General features: G+C 37.4%; 1 protein-coding gene across 6 annotated transcripts in view; it reads left to right on the top strand.

The window, feature by feature from the left end:
* Nucleotides 1–16,867, top strand: part of PTBP3 (polypyrimidine tract binding protein 3) — a 113,820-nt gene that overhangs the window by 39,156 nt on the left and 57,797 nt on the right. The gene's annotated exons all lie outside the window — the stretch shown is intronic.

Genomic DNA, 16,867 nt, shown 5'->3' with positions numbered 1-16,867 from the left:
GTTCAGTGAAAATTTATTGCAGTAAAATTTATTGCAGGAAAGTTCACATAGAGGAGATTACCAGTTATGGCTCTTAAATTTTAATTTGTGTCTAATTCGATAATTCCTTTTTTGATTGATGTTCTTTGTGTTACATAATTGTGATAAAACTGTCAATAAGTTGGTGACCCAGAACAATTGAGTAAAAGAGCTGGATTTAAAAGCTTGTGTTTGATGATGACTTAGAATAATAGAGGTATTAAAACTAAAAGACTATGTGATTCTTAAAAATCGGAACATAATTTACGTTCCGTTAAGTTTCCACATGGTTTAAAAGTAAATGTTCTTGAAATTTGGGGACCGTAAAATGAACTGGAGGAGTGCAGTACAGGAGAGGGGTGAAGTTCAGAGGCTGTTGTTGTATAGGATTCCCCAGTTAGGGATGGTAATTAGTACTATAGCACTAGCAGTTGTAATGGGGAGGAGTAGAGAATTCACAGAAGGTGAAATTGATAGTAACTGGTTATTAATTGCATGTTTGAATAAGGGATTCCATTGATGATTTAGTTCCAGGTTTTGGACTTGGATAATTAGATAGATGAGTGGTGGTGTGCCATTCATATAGAAACTGTAGGAAAAACAGAGTTGGGTAACATGGCAGGTTCAGATTATTATATATTGAAGTTCTTCTGCAGCATCCACATAGAAGTATTGGGTAGTCATTGGGTTCTTCTGGTTTCAACATCACAAGAGAAATTTGGAAGTTAGTATCATCCACAGTTGAAAAGGCTTGAGAGTGGAGAGTGTCAGGCAAGATTTTTATCCAGATGTTTTTAGAGATACAGGAAATAGGGAATGAGTGAACCTCACTTTCCAGACCCTCAACTACATGGTGTTTGGGAGAGTGAACAGCTTTTATGTGAGAACTCCATAAGAGAAGAGGGTTAGGTTCAGTTGAGAGAAAAGATACAAAGAAAATTCACTGAAGAGGTTAAGAATGTCTGGGAATTGGTTAAGGTACATTGCTCTAAAGGACTAAATGGAAAGATTCTGTGGGCAGGACATCAGCAGAGGATGTGTTCATGTAGAAGTGTGAACAGAGTAATACGAGCATGAGACTAAAGCAGCTTTCTCAAACTTGGGCTGGTGTCAATTACCTAGAGGGCCTGTTAAAGCATGGTTGCTGACTCCATACCCAGAATTTCTAATAAAGTAGATCTGAGGTGGGTCCTAAGAATTTGCATTTCCACAAGTTCCCTGATAATGGTGATGCTACCATTTGAGGAACCACACTGTGAGAACTACTATATTAAGGAAATACTAGAGCCTGACATTTCTAAACCTGATTATCCTCTTGGTGTGATATGCTAACAACAACAAAAAAGCCCTTACTCCTAGAGTTACAGTACACCTAGGGTGGGGCCCATATGTTTGTTCTTTTCAAAACAGGTCATTTTGTTTGTTTGGTCATGTTTATGAACTACCAGGATGGAGGACCAGAAAGATTTTCGTTCTGGTTGATTGATTACTTATGAAAAGAAATATGAAATGTGAGTTTAGCTAGCAGAAAGAGTTTGTTGTGCTTTTTGCTTTTATGTTTTGAATTTCTTCTTATATCCTATTCCATTCTATGTTCAGCCCATCCTATTTAATAGCTATTTCTTCAAAGCTCTATAAATGGCAACCTCTCAGACTGTGGCTGAAAATGTCTTATTTCATTATCACTATTGAATGTTATTTAGCTATTTAGAATTTTAGGTTGGCAGTTACTTCTCTCACCGCTTTGAATAGAATAATGATTCTATTATTCTTTTAGAATATTCTATTATTCTTTTAGCTTCTATTGTTGAGAAGTCTGTGAGCAATCTTACTACTTACTCTGTAGATAGAATTACTTCTCGTAGTTATTTTTCTCATTATTTTTGTTCATTGGTTTAACTAGCTATTTGTAGGTATGGATGACAGGTTCTCAAACCTGGATGCTCACTGAAATAGGTCGGAAAGCTTTGAGGGAAACACAGATACTTTAACCTACCCCATACCAATTCTAAAGTCTCTGGGGGTTATAGGTTTAGGCACTGGTTTTCATTTGTTTTTAAAGCTTCTTAGGTGATAATTTAAGGTTCAGCCAGTGTTAAGGACCATTGCTGGAGACCTTACTTTCATTTATCCTGATTAGGAGTGACCCAGCTCTTCACAGAACTGCTTCCTTTTGGGGGCACCTGGGTGGCTCCAACTCTTGATTTCTGCTTAGGTCATGTTCACATGCTACCTCACTCTCGAAAAAATAAACTTAAAAAAGAATTAACTCCTTCTGGAACTCCAGTTAGACATATATAAGACCATTTCATTCAGTCCTGTATTTGTTTTAATCTCATATTTGTTGTCATGTCTTTCTCCTTAGGGTCCCATATTTTGGATAATTTCCTTAAACTGGTTTTCTGATTCACTCATTCTCTGTTCAGCTTTGTCTACTGTGCTGTTTAATCCTTCTGTTGAATATTTGCTTATGGTCTAGTGTTTTTCCTTGTGTAAGTAATAATTTTTAGCTGAATTGTTTTTTCTTCTGTGAGAATCTCTAAGGTGTTTTGTAGTTTGCTCTGCTAGATTTTCTAAGGCATCACCAGCCCCTACATCTTCTAATGTATATGTTAATTTATTGCCTTGGAGATTCTTAAACAAGAGAGGAAGAGAAAATTCAGAATCCATATATTTACGTTTCCCCATCAAAATGCCTGAACAGAGATAGACTTCCTTTTTAAATATTTCTGGTAGATGGGATATTTCTTCCCTCCCCTTCCCTTCCCCTCCTAGCCTCTCCTCTCTCCTCCCCTCCCCATTTCTCTTTCTGTGGAAAATTTCTAATTTTAGTTTGCTTTTGCTGAGAGGCTTGGCTGTTGACATCTGGAAATTTCACCCTTTTTTTTTGAGGTCACTTACACAAAAATATTTTTATGATATTTGATCTGATATTGGCAAACTTCAGAAAACTTTAAAATTTCAAGATTGTGGCGCTCCATTCCTTAACTATAATAAAAATTTCTAATTGATTTTGAACAAATTTGGATAGAAAGGCTTTAGGGCTCATTTACAAAAGAGTTTAATCCCTGTGTAAGGTAGGCTTTTCATTTTCTTTTTTTGTTTTTGTTTTTGTTTTTTAATTTTTATTTTTGAGAGAGCATGAGCAAGGGCGAGGGGGCAGGGGACAGAGGAATTGAAGCATGCTTTGTGCTGACTGCAGCAAGCCTGATGTGGGGCTTGAACTCACAAACTATGAGATTGTGACCTGACCCAAAGTTGAACACTCAACTGACTCAGACACTCAGCACCCCAGGTAGTTTTTTAAAGATACAAAAATGTTTTCAATCACATTGATAATGGGTAGGTTAAAGAGCTATGTGTACTGTTGTGCTGAAGGATCATTTTTGTATTCGGTATAGTCTTATCACAAGATTTTTATGGTTCATTTAATCTAAATGTGGATTTAAAAATCATTTGTAAAATTTGACAACTATAGTTTCTGTGAGTAGAATATGGCTTGTTTGGTAAAGGAGCTATGTGTGCACCAGACCAACTGCATGTACACGTCTGCCCTGTGGGACTGGCAAAACAGTGTCATCACTGTTGCACCAAAAGTTGTATTTGTAATACTGCCTCAAGAAATGTTGGTCTTTAAGATAGAACTTTTAAAATTGACTTTTCATTAATATTGGATATTTCACTTTTGATAGAATGACTTCCCATAAGCTTTCTCTTGATTCTTTTGAGATGATTCAACATTAAACCTTTATTGGGTAATAACTGATATTTCAGTGTTAGCAGATAATGATAAAACTGATAAAATATAGCAGTTGGCATAGTTCTGTTAATGAGGTCAGCATATTAACACCTGTTGCTTTACATATGGAAAAGAAATTTTGCAAGTAAATAAATTACAGATTTATGGATTTACTGCAAGATATAAAAATTGAAATGGTGATAAACAAAATTGTGTCTTTCCTTCTAGGAACCTGACCTGTGATTTCATATTTTGTGAAATATGTCCTTTGGTAATTATGAAAATGTTTTACACATTTCTTCATGACGTGTGTACCTTTCCTTTTAAATTTAATCTTTGGAATTATGGCAGAGATAGTTTTATGTAACCCAATACTTTTATTTTCTTTAGTGACAGAACCTTAGTTGTCATCTGGGCACACTCTCTCCCAAATGAAACAGCTACTTTTCAGTCTTCCTTATAGCTAGATGTGGTCATGTGATTTAGTCCTGGCTAATGAGATAGAAGTGGAAGTTATAGAAGTTACTTCTGGAGCATTTCTGTACGGGTATACGTCTTCCTCTTTTATCCTACCCTATTATCGCCCTGCCATTTTTTCTAGACTTTATGTAAGCTGCGAGGGGTTGGGGGGTGGGCAGCCCAAGCAAACATGGCAGAATTGCTGAGTTGAAGAGACAGATCCAGGTTTGAGAAGCTGAGGCTGGGAGCTATGGAGGCAGTATATGGGAGAAGGGAGCTCTGTGAGAAAAGTGCTCCAGAAATTTCCCTTTGAGTCTGTTGCCAGATAGAAAGTCACACATGCCTTGCTGCTAATGGTACACCAGCTCTAGCATAAAGGCTACTTCTCTAAACCCATGTTAACAAAGCTTAAAAACAGACTCCAAAACAATTGCCTAACCTGAAATTACCTTTTTTCCAGAAAAGAGTCTGGCATGTTAAATTATAAAACAAATTCTAGTGCTAAGTGTTGCCTGTTCAGTCAAAAATTGCCAACCATATGGGGCGCCTGGGTGGCTTAGTTGGTTAAGCGTCCGACTTTCGCTTAGGTCATGATCTCGCAGTTCGTGGGTTCGAGCCCCGCGTCGGGCTCTGTGCTGACTGCCAGCTCAGAGCCTGGAGCCTATTTCAGAGTCTGTGTCTCCCTCTCTCTCTGACCCTCCCCTGTTCACTCTCTCTCTCTCTCTCCTAGAAATAAATAAAAATATTTAAAAAAATAAAAAATAAAAAATAAAAAAAAAATTGCCAACCATAGAAAGAACCACAAAACTGACCCATAACCAGAGAAAATTCAGTCATCAGGAGACCTAAAAAAATGATGAAATTAGCAGATTTGGACTTTGAAATGGTTATTAAAAGTATGTTTAAGAATTTAAAGGAAAATATTAGCATAATACAGAGAAAAAAATGGAACCTGTAAAAAATCAAATATAATTTCTAAGGATAAAAATATGTCAAAAAACACATGGCATTGCATTAATAGCACATTACATAGTTATATAACGATCAGTGAATTTAAAGACATCAGTAGAGGGACGCCTGGTCCTCCTGGTCGGTAGAACACACAACTCTAGATCTCGAGGTTGTGAGTGTGAGCCTCACGTTGGGTGTAGAGATTGCTTAAAAATAAAATCTTAAAAAAAAAAAAAAAATCACGCATTAGAAACTAAAGCAACATAGACCAAAAAGATTGAGGAAGAAATGAATAGTTTAGTAACCTGTAGAACAAAAATCAAGTGGTCTAACCATATATGTAATTAAAGTACTAGAAAGAAAGATGGGGGTACGGGGGCAGATACATCTGCCTCCCCGCAGTGACTTGTAGTAGATTCAAAGGTCTGGTGCTCTTTGCTTCTCCCTTCATTTTTCCTCTTTTATCTTTTTTGGGAGTGAGGCATTAAAGACTAAGACATTAAAAAACAACGTTATCTACAGGGAAAATTAGAAAGTGATAGTATATGCCTAGGCAAAGGCTCAGAAGAAACCAGAAAAGACCTTAGATTTACACTTGAGGCTGATTCTTGGTACAGGGAAATAGCCTACAACAATCAAAAAAGAAAAGCAGTAACAAAAACTGGAAGACCCTGAGAAAGGGGAAGAATCTGATTTCTACGGAGTTACCATAGCCACAAATTTGATGGAAAACAGGAGTATAAACATGCAAGAAGCTTAACTCCCAAGTAAGATGAACTTGAGGAGACCCCTCCCTCCGTGAGACACATTATAATCAACTTTCTACAAAGAATCTTGAAAGCAGAAAGAATCAACTCGTCACGTACAAGGGATCCTCGATAAGAATATGAGCACATTGCTCATCAGGAACTTTGAGGGCCAGAAAATAGTGAGCCAGTCTATTCAAAGTGCTAAAAGAATTAAACTGCCAACTGAGCATCCTAAACTCCGCAAAACTGTCCTTAAAAAGTATCTTTGTGTTTTGAGGTGCTGGGTGGCTTAGTTGATTAAGCATCCAACTTTAGCTCAGGTCATAATCTCACAGTTCGTGAGTTCATGAGTTCAAGCCCCATATCAGTCTCACTGCTGTCAGCACAGAGCCTGCTTTGAATCCTCTGTCGTTCCCCACCTCTCTGCCCCTACACAACTTGTTCTCACACTCTCTCTGTCTCAAAAATAAACATTTTCTAAAAACTATCTTTATGTTTTAGTTTAAATAAATTGGATTTAAAAATAAGTTAGATCATTTACATATAACATTTACATACAACATATCTGGCTGTATGGTCCAATCACAGATTAAGGAAAAAAAGAGAGGGCCCCCTGGTTGGCTTGGTTGGTGGAATGTTCGACTCTTGATCTTGGGAGTTGTGAGTTCAAGCTCCACATTGAGTATAGGAGATTACTTAAAAATAAAATCTTTTGAAAAAAGAGAAAGAAATTAAGACATTTTCAGATAATCAGAAGCTGAGGGAGTTTGTTATCACTAGACCTGCCCTGTAGGAAAAACTAAAAACACTAAAGACCTTTAGTGTGAAATGAAGGTCACTAGACAGTAACTCAAAGCCAAGTAAAGGAATATCTCAATGAAGGAAGATACGAGCGCAATTATAAAAGCTGGTATTTTATATATGTATGTATGTATATGTATATATGTATTTACATTCAACTTGGTTAGCATGTAGTGCAGTAGTGGTTTCAGGAGTAGATTCCAGTGCTTATCCTAACAAGTACTGTCCTCAGTGTCCCTTACCCTTTTAGCCCACCCCCACCCCCATCACCCCTCCAGCAACCTTCAGTTTGTTCTCTGTATTTAAGAGTCTAAAAAGCTAGTATTTTTTGAATAATGATTATAACTCTGCCTTTTGTTTCTGCATTATTTAAGTGACTACTTTTTTCTTTTTCTTTAAGTTTTTATTTTGATTCCACTTAGTTAACATACAGTGTTATATTAGTTTCAGGTGTACAATATAGTGATTCAGCAGTTCCATATATCATCCAGTGCTTATCACAAGTGCATTCTTTAATCCCTATCACCTATTTAACCCATTCCCCCTCCCCACTCCTCTGGTAAGCATGTTTGTTCTCTGTAGTTAAGAGTCTGTCTCTTGGTTTCTCTCTCTGTCTTACTTTTTTCCCCGTTGTTCTTTGCTTTGTTTCTTAAATTCCACATATGAGTAAAATTGTATGGTATTTGTCGTTCTCTAATGGACCTCTTTCATTTAGCTTAATACTCTGCCTCTATCCATATTAGTGCAAATGGTAAGACTTTATTCTTTTTTATAGTTGAATAATGTTTTGTTTTCTGTGTGTGTGTGTTTGTGTACATATACATATGTATACGTATATACATGTATACAGAAGATGTACATATACCATATATTCTTTTTATTTTTAAAAAAATTTTTAGTGTTTTATTTATTTATTTTTTTTTAAATGTTTTGTTTATTTCTAGGAGAGAGAGCGTGAGCAGGGTAGAGTCAGAGAGAGAGGGAGTCACAGACTGAAACAGGCTCCAGGCTCTGAGCTGGCTGTCAGCACAGAGCCCGACGCGGGGCTCGAACCCACGAACCGCGAGATCATGACCTAAGCGAAAGTCGGACGCTTAACTGACTAAGCCACCCAGGCGCCCCATAGTGTTTTATTATTTATTTTGGAGAAAGACAGAACATGAGTGGGGGAGGGAAAGAGAGAGGGAGACACAGAATCTCAAGCAGCTCCAGGCTCTGAGCTGTCAGCACAGAGCCCAATGCGGGGCTCGAACTCACAAACCACAAGATCGTGACCTCAGCCAAAGTTGGACACTCCACCATCTGAGCCAGCCAGGCGCCCCCACATATTCTTTTTTTTTAATGTTTATTTATTTTTGAGAGAGTGAGACAGAGCTCAAGTCAGGGAGGGGCAGAGCAAGAGAGAGACACAGAATCCGAAGCAGGCTCCAGGCTCTGAGCTGTCGGCACAGAGATGACACGGGGCTTGAACTCACAAGCTGTGAGATCCATGACCTGAGCCGAAGTTGGATGCTTAATCAACTGAGCGACCCTGGTGCCCCTATATACATACCACATATTCTTTATCCATTTATTTATTGATGGACACTAGGCTGCTTCTAGATCTTCACTATTGTATATAGTGCTGCTGTAAACATACAGGCACATGTATCCCTTTGAATTAGTGCTGCTGTAAACATAGGGGTGCATATATCCCTTTGAATTAATGTTTTTGTATTCCTTGGATAAGTACTCACTAGTGCAGTTGCAGGATCTTAGGTAATTCTATTTTTAACTTTTTGAGGAACCTCCATACTGTTTTCCAGAGTGGCTGCACCAGTTTGCATTCCCACCAGTGGTGCACAAGGGCTCCTTTTTCTCTACATCAATGCCTTTTTGTTCTTGTGTTACTGATTTTAGCCATTCTGACAGATGTGAGGTGATATCTCACTATAGTTTTGATTTGCATTTCCCTGATGGTAAGTGATGATAAGCATCTTTTTGTGTGTCTTTTAGCTATCTGAACATCTTCTTTGGAAAAATGTCTGTTCATGTCTTCTACCCATTTTTTAATTGGATTATTTGTGGGTTTTTTGGGTGTTGAGTTTGGTAAGTCATTTATTTATTTTTAATGTTTATTTTTGAGAGAAGGAGAGCACCAGCACAAGCAGGGGAGAGGCAGAGAGAAAGGGGTATAGACATCCAAAGCAGGCTCTGTGTTGACAGCAGAAAACCTGATGCTTGACTTGAACTGAAGAACTCTGAGATTATGACCTGTGCTCAAGTCAGATGCTTAAATGACTGAGCCACCCAGGCGCCCCTATAAGTTCCTTTTTTTTTCTTTTAATGTTTTATTTATTTTTGAGAGAAAGAAAAAGACAGCATGAGCAAGGGAGGATCAGAGAGAGAGGGAGACACAGAATCCGAAACAGGCTCCAGGCTCTGAGCTGTCAGTACAGAGCCCGACGCAGGGTCTGAACCCATGAACTGTGAGATCATGACCTGAGCCAAAGTCAGAGACTCAACCAACTGAGCCATCCAGGCGCCCCATGTTCTTTATGTGTTTTGGATACTAATCCTTTGTCCGATATGCTTTTTGCAAGTCTCTTCTTCCATTCCGTAGATTGCCTTTTACTTTTGTTGATTGTTTCCTTCACTTTGCAGAAACTTGATTTTGCTGTAGTCCAAATAGTTTATTTTTTTGCTTCCCATGCCTCAGTAGACATCTAGAAAGAAGTTACCAGGGCCAGTATCCAAGAAGTTACTGTCCTTGTTCTCTTCTAGGATTTTTATGGTTTCAACCCTCACATTGAGGTCTTTAATCCATTTTGACTTTATTTCTGTGTATGGTGTAAGAAAGTAGTCCAAATTCATTCTTTTTCATGTTGCTATCCAGTTTTTCAATATCATTTGTTAAAGATTAGACTTTTTTCCCCTCATTGGTTATTCTTTCCTGCTTCGTTAAAAATTATTTCTGGGTTTTATGTCTCTCTTTTTTTGTTTTTTTTCTTTTTCTTTTAAGACGGATGGGCAGAGAGATTCAGAGTCCTAAACAGGCTCCAACTTCAGCGTGGAGCCTGATACAGAGCCCAGTCCCACAGCCCTGGAATCATGACCTGAACCTAAATCAAGAATTGGAGGCTCAACCAGCTGAGCCACCCAGGTGCCCCCTGGGTTTTCTCTTCTGTTCCACTGATCTGTTTGTCTATTTTTTGTGCTAGTACCATAGTGGTTTCATTACTTCAGCTTTGTAATATAACTTAAAGTCTGGAATTACATTGCCTCCAGCTTTGCTTTTGCTTTTTAAAGATTGCTTTGGCTCTTCAGGGTCTTTTGTGATTCCATACAAATTTTAGGATTGTTTGTTGTAGTTTTGTCAAAACTGCTATTGTTATTTTGATAGAGATTGTACTAAATGTGTAGATTGCTTTGGGTAGTGTAGACATTTTAACAGTATTTGCTCTTCCAGTCCGTGAGCATGGAATGTCTTTCCATTTCTTCTTTGTGTTGCCTTCTGTATCTTTCATCAGTGTTTTATAGTTTTCAAAGTACAGGTCTTTCACAAGAGACTGCATTTTTAAAGAGTTATTAATTTAAAAGCATGTGACTTGTTTGTAGCTCCACATTTGTTTTTCCATGTAACTTAGGAGACTAACACATTTAAAAGAATTAGTTTGTGTTTTGGGGCACACAGTGTATGAGGATATTAATATTGTGGCATCAAAACAGAAAGGGATGGGGACAGGTGTAAAGGAGCAGGGTTTTTGTATATTAGTGAAGATAAGCTGGTACAAAGTCAGATTAGAGTGTTATAACTTGAGGATGTTAAATGTAAACCCCATGGCAACCACAAAGAAATTAGGCATAGAATATGCACAGAAGGAAACGAGAGTACTCAAAGTCTTGGAGGCAGCAAGTAGACTGGTGGTTGCCAGGGACTGGAAGAAGAGGGAAATTAGGGAGTTACTGTTTAATGAGTATAGAATTTCAGTTTCTGTAATGAAAAGAGTTATTGAAATGGATGGTGGCGATAGTTGCACAACATTGTGAATGTATTTAACACCAGTGAATTCTGCATTTAAAAATGGTTAATGGCTGGCTCAGTTGATAGAGCGCGTGACTCTTGATCTCAGGGTTGTAAATACGAACCCCATGTTGGGTGTAGAGATTACTTCAAAATTAATAATTAAGTAAATAAAATCTTTTAAAAAAGTGGTTGAGGTAGTGAATTTTGTTATGTGATTTTACCCCCTTTTTAAAAAAAGGAAAAGGAAAGAAAGAGTAAACAGGTATGGGATGCTTTCTATGGAAAGGTCTATAAGATATGTTAAGTGTATAAAAACATGATGCAAAAAGAAAAAAGATAATTGACTATTTAAAGCAAGATAAGAGTAATATATTTTGGGCTTTATGGGATATGTGAAAAGTAAAATATGACAGTAACACAGAGGTTATGATGAGAGAAATAGACGTACACTTTGAAAAGTTCTTACATTGTACCTGGGTGTCATCATTTAAAGGTAGACTATAGAAAGTTAAAGATGCATATTGATGATTTAGCCCCAGAGCAGTCAGTTAAACAAAAGTAAACAAAGTAAAAAGATTCTAGTTAAAAAGCAGAGATTATCTACCTTTTGTGTGTACAGTATATGTTTCTTATATGCATGACATATTATCTTTTCTTGATAAATTGATTCCTTTATTACTATGAAGTGTCTCTCTATCCTAAGTAATGTTCCTTTTCATAAAGTCTCCTTTGTCTGATAGTAGTGCAGCCACTCCAGCTTCATTATGGTTAGTGCTTGCGTATTTCTTTTTCCATTCCTTTTACTTTGAACCTGAGATTTTATATTTAAATGCATTTCTTCTGGGGGACCTGGCTGGCTTAGTCAGTAGAGCATATCACTCTTTTATCACAGGATTTTGAGTTCAAGCTCCACATTGGGTGTAGAGATTACTTTAAAATAAAATTTTTAAAAAATGGATTTCTTCTTCATATCACATAATTGAGTCTAGCTTTTATTAGACTGATAAACTCTGCATTTTTATCTGGAATCTTTATGCCCTTTCCACTTAATATATAGTTATTTGACATGGTTGGTTTTAAGTCTACCATCTTGCTATTTCTTTTCTATTTGTCCCATTTATTCTTTGTTATTTTCTTCCTTTGTTTCCTGGATTTCTTTGGACTGCTTTTTTTTTTTTTTTGTATTTAATTTTTATTCATTATTTATTATTTTGTATTCTATTGTATTTATTCATATTTCTTGATAAGTGAATGTATCTTGAATATACATATATATTTAATACACAGCTTCAAGATGTAGAAAGTAAAAGCTAATAGAACTAAAACAGAGATATAGGCAAATTCACAATTATAGCTGGAGATTTCAAAACCTGTGTCTAAATAATTGATAGCATGATAAATAGAAAATCAATTAGGACACAGAACAGGGGTTTATATTTCCTGTGACTTAAGACTGATTTTTATATTTTTAAATTGTGAAAAAAATAGAACATAGAACAATATTCTGAGATACATGAAGCTTATGAGATACTGATTTTGATGTTTGTTCATAAAACTATTTGAATGTGGGCACACTCTTTTATTTCTGTCTGTACGGCTGCTTTCATGCTACCACTGTAGAGGTAAATAGATACAGCAGAGATTGTATGGCTTACAGAGTCTAAGATATTTATGTAGCCCTTTAAGAAAAAGTTTGTAGAGCCCCTAATATAGAGGTTTTCAATACTAACAACCTACTTACTTTGACAGTGGAATGGTTTCTGCAACACCATCAGAATATGCATTTTTGAATGCATGTTCACATGACATAATCACCAAGATAAGCTATATGTGTATCCTAAAACAAGTCTCAAGAAAGATGTATGCATTAAAATTACATAGAGCTAGTTCTTTTCTTTAAAATTATATTAGAAATCTGAGTGCCTGGGTGGCTCAGTCAGTTAAGCATCTGGCTTTGGCTCAGGTCATGATTTCATGGGTTTGTGAGTTCAAGCCCCACATCAGACTCTGTGCTGACAGCTCAGAGCCTGGAGCCTGTTTCTAATTCTATGACTCACCTTCTCTCTCTCTCTCTCTCTCTCTCTCAAAAATAAATAAAAAATTTTTAAAAAGAATGTTTAAAATTCTGTTAGAGATCAAAAAAGCATAATCCTTAAGTATATGGAGGGAAATTTTCCAATTATTTATTTAAAAATTAACATTTAACCTATGAATCCAATAAGTCACAAGGAAAGTTAGAAAATATTTTGAGGTGAATTAAAATGAAAACATAAGGGGCGCCTGGGTGGCTTAGTCGGTTAAGCGTCCGACTTTCGCTTAGGTCATGGTCTCGTGGTTCGTGGGTTCGAGCCCCGCGTCGGGCTCTGTGCTGACTGCCAGCTCAGAGCCTGGAGCCTATTTCAGTCTGTGACTCCCTCTCTCTCTGACCCTCCCCAGCTCACGCTGTCTCTCTCTCTCTCTCCTAGAAATAAATAAAACATTAAAAAATAAATAAAAAATAAATGAAAACATAATTTAGTAAACTTTGAAGCATTCAGCTAGAACTGCTCTTATAAGGAAATTCATAGCTTTGTTTACATTAGAAAAGAAAAAAAGTATAAAATGAATCATCTAAGCTTCTAAGCATAGTATAAGAAAAACAAATTAAACCCCCAAGTAAATAAAGGAAGAAAATATTAAAATACAGGACATTGAAAACAAACAGAGAAAAATTAATGAAACCAATAGTTGTTTTTCTATAGGTCAATAAAATTGATAAACCTCCAAATAGACCAAAAAATCAGAGAAGAGGGGCACCTGGTGCTCAGTCAGTTAAGCTTCTGACTTCTTCAGGTCATGATCTCATGCCTTGTGGGTTCGAGCCCTGCATCAGGGTCTGTGCTGACAGCTAGCCCAGAGCCTGCAGCCTGTCTTCAGATTCTGTATCTCCCTCTCTATCATTTTTAAAACATTAAAAAAAAAAAAAAAAAAAAGAGAGAGAAGATAGAAATTACCAACATCAAGAATGCTTCATCTGTTTAAACCCTGCCCCCATTGTGATGGTATGTGGAGATGGGGCCTTGGAGTTGGGCCTCTTGTGGGGCCTTCACAATGGGATATTAGTGTCCTGTAAGAAGAGATATTAGGGAGCTTGCTCTTGCCTTCACCCCTGCTATGTGAGGACACTGAAAAGGTAGCTGGTCTTTAAGCCAGAAAGAGTCCTCATTTGAAAGTGGTATGCTAGCACCTTAGTTTTGGACTTAATCTCCAGAAGTATGAGAAAGTAAATTTCTATTGTTAAACGACCTATGCAGGCTATAAGACAGATGTTAAGGAAATATTATGAACAATACAATTTTAAGCCATTATGGATAGGCATTCATTCAATGTAGATGAAGTGGACAAATTCCTTGAAAAATACAGACTATCATAACTGATACAGAATGACTAGAAAACCCAAATAACCCTATACCTGTTTTAAAAATCAAATTGATAATTAAAAAGTTAATACCCAGGGTGCCCGGGAGGCTCAGTATGTGTCTGACACTTGATTTTGGCTCACATCATGATCTGTGTTGAGTTCAAGTTTGCATCAGGCTCTGTGCTGTCCCTCGCCTGCTCGTACCCTCCCCCTGCAAATAAAAAATAAACATGAAAAAAATTTAAGACCCAGTGGCTTAAAAAATTTTTTTTAATGTTTTTATTTACTTTTGAGAGAGACAGACAGAGCATGAGTAGGGGAGGGGCAGAGTGAGAGGGAGACACAGAATCCGAAACAGGCTCCAGGCTCTGAGCTGTCAGCACAGAGCCTGACTCAGGACTCAAACTCAAGAACTATGAAATGATGACCTGAGCCGAAGTCGGACACTTAACCAACCGAGCCACCCAGGTGCCCTGACCCAGCAGCTTTTTATTTTAAGGAAGAAATCATCCCAGTGCTACACAGACTCCTTCAGAATATATAAAAGACAACACTTTCAGGGTGCCTGGGTGGCTCTGTCAGTTGATTGTCTACCTCCTGATTTCGGCTCAGGTCATGAACCCAGAGTCAAGGGATTGAGCCCCACATTGGGCTCCATTGCTGAGCTTAGAGCCTGCTTAAGATTTTGTCTCTCCTTCTGCCCCTCTCCCCCATTCTCTCATGCTCTCTCTCAAATAAATAAAATGAAAAGAAATTTAAAAAAAGAACACTTGCAAATTTATTTTTCTGAAGTTAGTATTACTCTTGATACAAGAGGGAAGATAAAATTACAGATTAATATCCCTCATGAAAATGGACCCAAATATGATATTTAGAAGGCATTAAATCAAATTCAGCTATACGTGTGTGTGTATTATACATATATGTGTGTATGAAGAGGAGGTCATATATCAAGACCAAGTCAGATTTATTCCAAGAATACAAAGTGGTTTAACTTTGGAAAATTAGTGCAATATACTCTATTAACAGAATAAAGAGAAAAACTCTATGATCATCTTAATATGTCTTGAGAAGGCATTAAAAATTTCAGGTTTTATTCATGATAAACAAGACCCTCGGCCAACTATAAATAGAAGGGAACCTGTGTACCCCACTAAATGTATGAAGCTACAACAAACATTATACTTAATGGTGTAAGACAGTCCTATCTGAAATCCACAGTAATGGAAGTATGTCCAGTCTCATTATTTCTATTCATCTTTGTGCAAGAAGTCCTAGCCAGTTCAGTAAAACTAGAGTAAGAAATAAAAGGCATGCATGTTGGAAAGTAAGCAATAAAATTGTTATTATGTAGAAAATTCTAAAGAATTTAGCAAGGTTGCAGGGTATAGGATCAGCATATCAATATGTTCAAGACCATTACACTGAAGACGACAGAACGTTGTTAAGGGAAATTAAAGAAGGTGTAATAAATGCAGAGAGAAATAATGATGTGTCTTTTAGATGACTCAAAACTATTATGACATGAATTCTCCCCAGTAAAATACCTGATTTCAAGGATTGATTTTAATAAAGGAGCTCCTGGCTGACTTAGTCGCAACACTGTGTGACTCAGTCTTGGGGTTGTGAATTCAAGTCCTACTTTGGGTGTAGGTAGAGATTACTAAAAAAGATAAACTTAAAAAAAGAATTCCTGGTGGGCCTGTTCGGCAGGTTAAGCGTCTGACTTCAGCCCAACTTGTAATCTCATAGTTTGCGGGTGCAAGCCCTGCATTGGCTCTGTGCTGACATTGTGGAGCCTGCTTGGGATTCTCTTTCTCTCCCTCTGCCCTTCCCACACTTGCGCTTTCTCTCTCAAAATAAACAAACTTAAAAAGAATTGCTGTAAAGCTATAGTTACCAAGACACTGTGGTAGTGTCAAATGATAGATGTATAGCTTGAGGAGGTGAGCATCTTAGAGGGAGGATTGACTACAAAGGCACACCAGGGAACTTTTGAGGATGATGGAAATGTTCTATATCTTGGTTTTTGTGGTCATATGGATATAGACATTTGTCAAAAGTTGTCAACTCTGCATTTAAAATGTTGGGTGGATTTTATTGTATCTGAAGTGTACCCTAGGGCTGCCTGAGTGGCTCAGCAGGTTAAGCATCTGACTTCAGCTCAGGTCATGATCTCATAGTCCACGGATTAGAGCCCTGTGTCAGACTCTGTGCTGACAGCTCGGAGCCTGGAGCCTGCTTTGGAGTCTATGTCTCTTTCTCTTTCTGCCCTCCCCCATTTGTGCTCTCTCTCAAAAATAAACATTTAAAAAAAATTTTTAAATTTAGACCCTAATGTTGCATTTTTAAGAAGATCCATATTTCTAGGATAATTTTCCTGGTGGATTTCTCCAGTTTTGAGATGGGAATATATGAATTTTAAAATAGCTTCTTCCCATGGGGTGCCTGGGTGGCTCAGTTGGTTAAACGTCCGACTTGAGCTCAGGTCATGATCTCATGGTTCGTGGGTTCAAGCCCTGCATCAGGCTCTGTGCTGACAGCTAGCTCAGAGCCTGGAGCCTGTTTCAGATTCTGTGTCTCCCCCTCTCTCTCTAACCCTCCCCTGCTTACGCTGTCTCTCTCCCTCTCAGAAATAAAACATTAAAAAAAAAAAAAGTTTTAAAAAAGCTTCTTCCCAGAAGCTGGGTGGCTTAGTTGGTTAAGCATCTGACTTCTGCTCAGGGTCTCACAGTCTTGGGTTC

This window comes from Hyaena hyaena, unplaced genomic scaffold (genome assembly GCF_003009895.1).
Source record: "Hyaena hyaena isolate Hyena2069 unplaced genomic scaffold, ASM300989v1 scaffold_6, whole genome shotgun sequence".
Taxonomy (NCBI): Eukaryota; Metazoa; Chordata; class Mammalia; order Carnivora; family Hyaenidae; genus Hyaena; species Hyaena hyaena.
Note: the sequence above shows the minus strand (reverse complement) of the source record. Positions and strands in the feature narration are given on the sequence as shown.